A 6000-nucleotide genomic window follows, 5' to 3' on the forward strand; every position below is an offset into this window, starting at 1 on the left:
TAGAACTCGAATTCGGTCTCAAAACTCTTAGCGAATACAATTTTTACAAACTGGGACCATTTTTGTAATCTAAGTCAGAAATTCCCATATAGCGTTAAACGCCTAAAGATATGCAACGCCCTACAAATGTTCTGTAATTCATTCAATTTTGTTCGAGTGATGCTCCATTATCAAAGTTACCCCAAAACAGAAAGCCGACTTTCGATTATATGAAAAATTATATATCCATTAAGAATAAATATTTTGGAAATCTATCAACTGGAATCGATAGTTAGGATACCAGTACTTGTTTTAAAAATATTAATTAAAATTCTTTGAAACAGCATGCATAAATATTGAAGTTTTCTTCGAAAAAACTATCAAAGTTACCCCGTTTTACGGTACCTCAGATTTTTTACGAAGAGGATAATCGATAGTTAATCTTCAAAATGCGCGTATCTGTCAATGGATACAAACTCTAGTGGAGGATAATCGTCAAAAAAGAATCACGACCTGGAAGTTTCAAAATAGTTTGTCAGGAAAAATTGTATTTAACTTCAAAGGTTGCTCCTTTTGCAGCTAAAGCTGTCACATACAAAATGTATGGAAAAAGTTCAACCGGCAGAATGTTTTTAAACTTCCAATTACGAAATCTTATCCCAAATGCTGAACGTTTTCGTAAAACATCCGAGGTACATGAAAGTTCAATAATGATCGAGATTTTGACACTGTGTAAGACTTTAAAAAACTGTGTTTTAACATAATAACGTTGAAAACAGGCATAAGGTGCAACCAGGATTTGGTTCTGGGGGGGAGTTTGTAAACTTGAAGTTGAGAATGTAATTTTAAGAAGGAGAAAAAAAATCGATTTTAAGCTTTAAGTTAACTTAATAATTTCAATAAGACCATCAAATTTTGTTTGAGGATGATTATGTAATCCGATTGATCAACTGCTTTTTATAGTACCGTAAAACGGGGTAACTTTGATAGTTTTTTCGAAGAAAACTTGAATATTTATGCATGCTGTTTCGAAGATGTACAATTTATAATTTTAAAACAAGTACTGGCATCCTAGCTATCGATTACAGTCGATAGATTGGCAAAAGATTTATTATGAATGGATATATAATTTTTCATAAAATCGAAAGTCGGTTTTCTGTTTTGGGGTAACTTTGATAATGGAGTAAGATTCGAACAAAATTGAATGAATAACGAACATTTGTAGGGCATTGCATACCTCTAGGCGTTTAACGTTATATGGAAATTTGTGACTTAGATTACAAAAATGGTCCCAGTTTGTGAAAATGCTTTTCGCTAAGAGATTTGAGACCGATTGCAAGTTCTATGATAACTAGGCTGTCAAAAATAAGTGGCCAACTATTCAAAACTACATCAAATAGTGATCGTAGAACAGATTGTTTGTAAGCGTTTCGAAAATGCTAAAATTGTGTATTTTTTTAAAATTCGCATAAAAAGGCTAATATGTTCTTGATTCAAATGAAAACCGCTCTTTCATGAAGTGTCATACTAATATTCTTTAGTTTTGCATTCGTTTTGCTTAACTGATTAACAGAAATTATGATATTTCGTTTAGTTTGTGGTGTGTTACGCACTATCAAAGTTACCCGCATTATCAAAGTTACCCCGTTTTACGGTAATTCATAATAAACACCTTCAAAATCTCGTAATTGTTGAAATGGCTAAGGGCAGTGGCGCAACCAAGGGGGGGTTTTGGGGGTCAACCCCCTCCCCCAAAACAGATTTTTTTTTATCAGCAATTTTAAATATATTTTTGAAACTCAACACCAAAATCCACAAACACTGGAGCAGTAAGTTTTATGGAAAATTATGTAGTTTTGAGTTGTCGATCTTTAATTTGAAGCCTTTTGAAGAATTAAAAACGTAGTTTACTAACTTTTTCTGATAAATTGGGCACAGGTTTTCGAAGAGAAGTTTGTATCAAACAAACATGCAAATATGCTTGTATATCTATACCGTTCAAAAAGCTGTTTGATGCAAAATTCGATGCTTTGAAAAATCTTTTAGTTGGCTCAGAGTTTTGGCAAATTTTAAGATCTCCAGAGAGCACATGAATATCCGCAGAAGCAATTCTTTAGTTTTAAGTATATGATTACAAATAAAAATCCTAGGAAAGATTATGGAAGATGGTGATTCCGTTGCTAAGCTGAAAATTCGTCTACAATATGCAAATGCTTCAATATCTGATTTGCTTTCACAGGGCTGCTAAATACTTTGACAGCACTCTATGTTTTCCGTAATCTTTCAAAAACAGAAAATTGTTCATTCGAAAATTCATATGCTCTAAAAAAATATTTGTAAGTTTGGTTAAATACTGAGCTGACTGAAAAAAATATGCTGTGTAAGAAACGCGAGGTGTTACATAATACAAAAGCCCCACTACTGAAGTGTTAAAAAGTTCTCAGTATATCTATATATCTGACGAACTCCAAAGCCTTTAATTAATTATTCAGACAAATACAAGAAAAATTGTTTATTTATGTGCTTTTTTCATCAACTTTGAAGATGTAACTGTGAAAACCACTGAAACTCTTAGTGGTCATATGAACCAAACCAAGTTGCTATGGAGTAGTTGCATAAAATGTGTTGTGATGAATTTTGAAAATATACATAGTAATCTCATTTTTTTCGACTCTGGGGAAGGGGTTTGACCCCCAAATCCAGGGGGAAGGTTGCGCCACTGTCATAAGGTGAAAATAAATTAAAACCAGCTCTGAATTTTCAAGAGCACAAAGCTAGAAAACAAAACTATGGTCTTGAATGAAAATTCTATCGATTGGTGGCAAAAAATGAGTTGCTAACCATTCAAATTCTCAGCATGATCTTATTATTTGAATTTATAGTCTAGAAAATTCTAGATATGTCTGGTTTGGTTAGAGCGTATTTTAAAGCAAAAATTTGAGATATTCCAAGGCACTGGTACATACCCAGTCAGCATTTTGGTTGGTATAATGTTTCTATACATCATGCTATATGAATCAAATCACTCGTATCAAATACATAAAAAGGCTATATATGCACTTCGCACGACTTTTTCAGACTTTACGTGGTCAGCAATACGATGCCACAAAATTTCGTTGAAAAATAAGTTTTCATCCAGTCTTTCCTATACTGCGACACACGCTTTGTTATTCTTTGAAGCCCACCGCCAGAAGATAGCAACCTCTGGTGACAAGTTTTGCTAAGTTATTGCGATTTCATTTGATATTAATCTGGAATGATATATGATCTGTCAGTTTATACAACTTGACGCGATTCTGGATTATACTTAGGCTGACCATACGTCCCGTATTCAACATGACAGTACCGTTTTCACAACCTCGATTAGCTGTCCCGTCGTTTTATTAAAAATGCTCAATTTGTCCCGTATTTTTGAGATTGACTATATTTTTGACAATATTTGACCGATTATCTAAAATGTATTTTTTTAAAAGACTTAAAATTAGAAAATCTCCTGTGATGATTAACATAATAATGATTCAACTAAAATACGTTTGACATTTTGTTCATGAAAAATTAACATTCATTTTCACTATCTTCCAAAATAGAGACTGAAATTTGTGAAGGCTAAAAGCTTATAAATTATTTATTGAAACACTTTTTGATGTCATCATATAAAAGTTTGATCTCTCTTTATTACCATCAATCGCTTAGATAATTTTGATTCATATGCAATTTAAAGCATTATGAGGTCAATCATGGATTATTTGAACAAGGTATTACGTTAAAATCTCAGATTCACGTTGAAAATCATCGTAATAAAATATTTTTTGTGAAACTTTCTCTAAGGAGCCTGCTCTTTATGCTCACCTGAAAAAATATGTTAAATAGTATATTTTCCAACTTTTCAAACTTCTAACCAAATCTAAAACCAATTTTCAAGAAGATACAATTAGAAAGAGAACATCGACGACCATTGTTAGAAACAATTCCTTGACAACAATTTTGAAATTTCACGGTCGGCTAGTTTAGGAAAACGGGAAAACCAAAAATTTGGCAATCGTTTAGTTTTGAACAGAATTTTCATAAAAAATAAACTTTTAGTGCATATACGCATGTTGACTCACGGTGTCAAAATCTTGATTATTATCGAACTTCGACGAGGTATACGTTGCGTTTTTACGAAAACGTTCAACATTTGGTTGGTTGGATGGTTAAAAATATTCCGGCGGCAATAAATCTACTATACATTTTGTATGTGGCAGATTTAACTTCAAAATTGGCATATCACGAATCCAGTATAGAGAAAAGCCTAAAAATTAAAAGAATATTTCTCTATTTTTTGGATTTAAACATTTTGTCAGGAGTCAGGATATCTATCCTAGTTGAAAAAGATCAGAGGAGCATGCAACTTCGGTACATATAATCGAAACGTCAACACCATGTCGTTTTGCATCGCGACAATTTTTCTTGATTGCTTTACTGATGTTTTTATAGGTTCAGTCGTATAAATGCCTATTTCCAATTTAAAAAGTACTTTGGCGGTTGTCTTAACCTAATACAATGGACCTGTGGACCTTTTTTTCTATTGTCAAGGTTGTTTTGAAACGTAAACATTGGGACCGATTATAAAGAAATATCTTGTACACTCTTTTGAAGCAAACTGGAAAGATAAAGTTGCGTGCAGAGCATGACCAACTAAATAAGGACCACCTTGACAAAGAAAACTTTAGAAGTGATGCATTTCCTACTGCGATAGAGCAGTATTTCCTTAAGGGGGCGTATTACACATTTTAGCTTACAATTTGTGTTAACATTTATTCATTTTGATTTGGCATATTGTGCGATTCTGATTTTTGACGTACACGCTGTGAACTAGACTATCGAAATGCATAAATTTTGCCTTATGAAAGGTGGAACGATTATTGCAATACGAACGCTTTATGTATCGTTTAAAGCATCCACTCACATCAAAGCGTCGTTAGGCGCGTGGTGTACGCACGGGCCTAACGATCGCAAGGTCGTTGGTTCGATTCCACGTTGCCTCAAAAACTATTTTTTTGTATTGAAATTTTGGTTACATAAGGCGAAGCAATGAATTTCAACCCGATTTATTGTGGCAAATTTTCATTAGTGGTTTCTATGTATTTCGATAGTATACTTGCCTGAGTGCACGATGCAGAGCCGATATCAACGTCATATATCATGAAAACATACATCTTTATTTGTTTTCGCCATTATCATAATTGCTACTAAAGCAATAATTGGTAGAATGGGTAGAAGATATCAACCTAAAATATTGATCAAAGTAAATAGTACAAACTAAGAAAATACTAATATTACATATGACGTCAATTTCATGGTTCAGCTAAAAACTCGATGTAAGAAATATAATGACGTAGATTTGATGAAATTCGAACTTAAAAATACGTCATTCTTGTACGTTCAATGTGACGTAAATTTACGTACTTTTACTTCATTTAATATATCGGGCACATGTAACGTAACTTCATTTTTTTTTCTATGTATACAACAATACCACACATTCCCAAAAAAAAAAGGTTTGATTCACGTCTTTTGAGATGCACATATAAGAAGCGAGCCAAATGACGTAAACTTGTGTCAAAATTTAAATACGTTATTGTCTGATACGGGAAATGTCGATCACAGTTCCATCGCTTTCGTGTCCTTAAACTCTTAAAAGCCCGAAACGAACCTTGATTTTTTTTAATGAGTAGTATTTGGAAACTAGTAGATCCATTAATTTGAAATAAATTTTGAAGTAAATGCGGGTAATTGGTCTTATTATCCTTGGTTGAGACATCCCCCTGATCTCTCCCCCTTTTCTAGGTATTATACCTTGGACAGACATCTGATACATATACCATGGTACAAGTTGTCAAGAAAATTATTACAAGGCTATCTTGAATGAAGACAATTATCAGTTTGAAACCCATTTCAAGATAATTGTACCATGGTACGTATACCACAAGTGTGTCATAAGTATAACGGAAAAAGCGTGTACACGAGGGGTTCAAAGTT

This window comes from Aedes aegypti, chromosome 3, assembly GCF_002204515.2.
Source record: "Aedes aegypti strain LVP_AGWG chromosome 3, AaegL5.0 Primary Assembly, whole genome shotgun sequence".
In the NCBI taxonomy this organism is placed as follows: domain Eukaryota; kingdom Metazoa; phylum Arthropoda; class Insecta; order Diptera; family Culicidae; genus Aedes; species Aedes aegypti.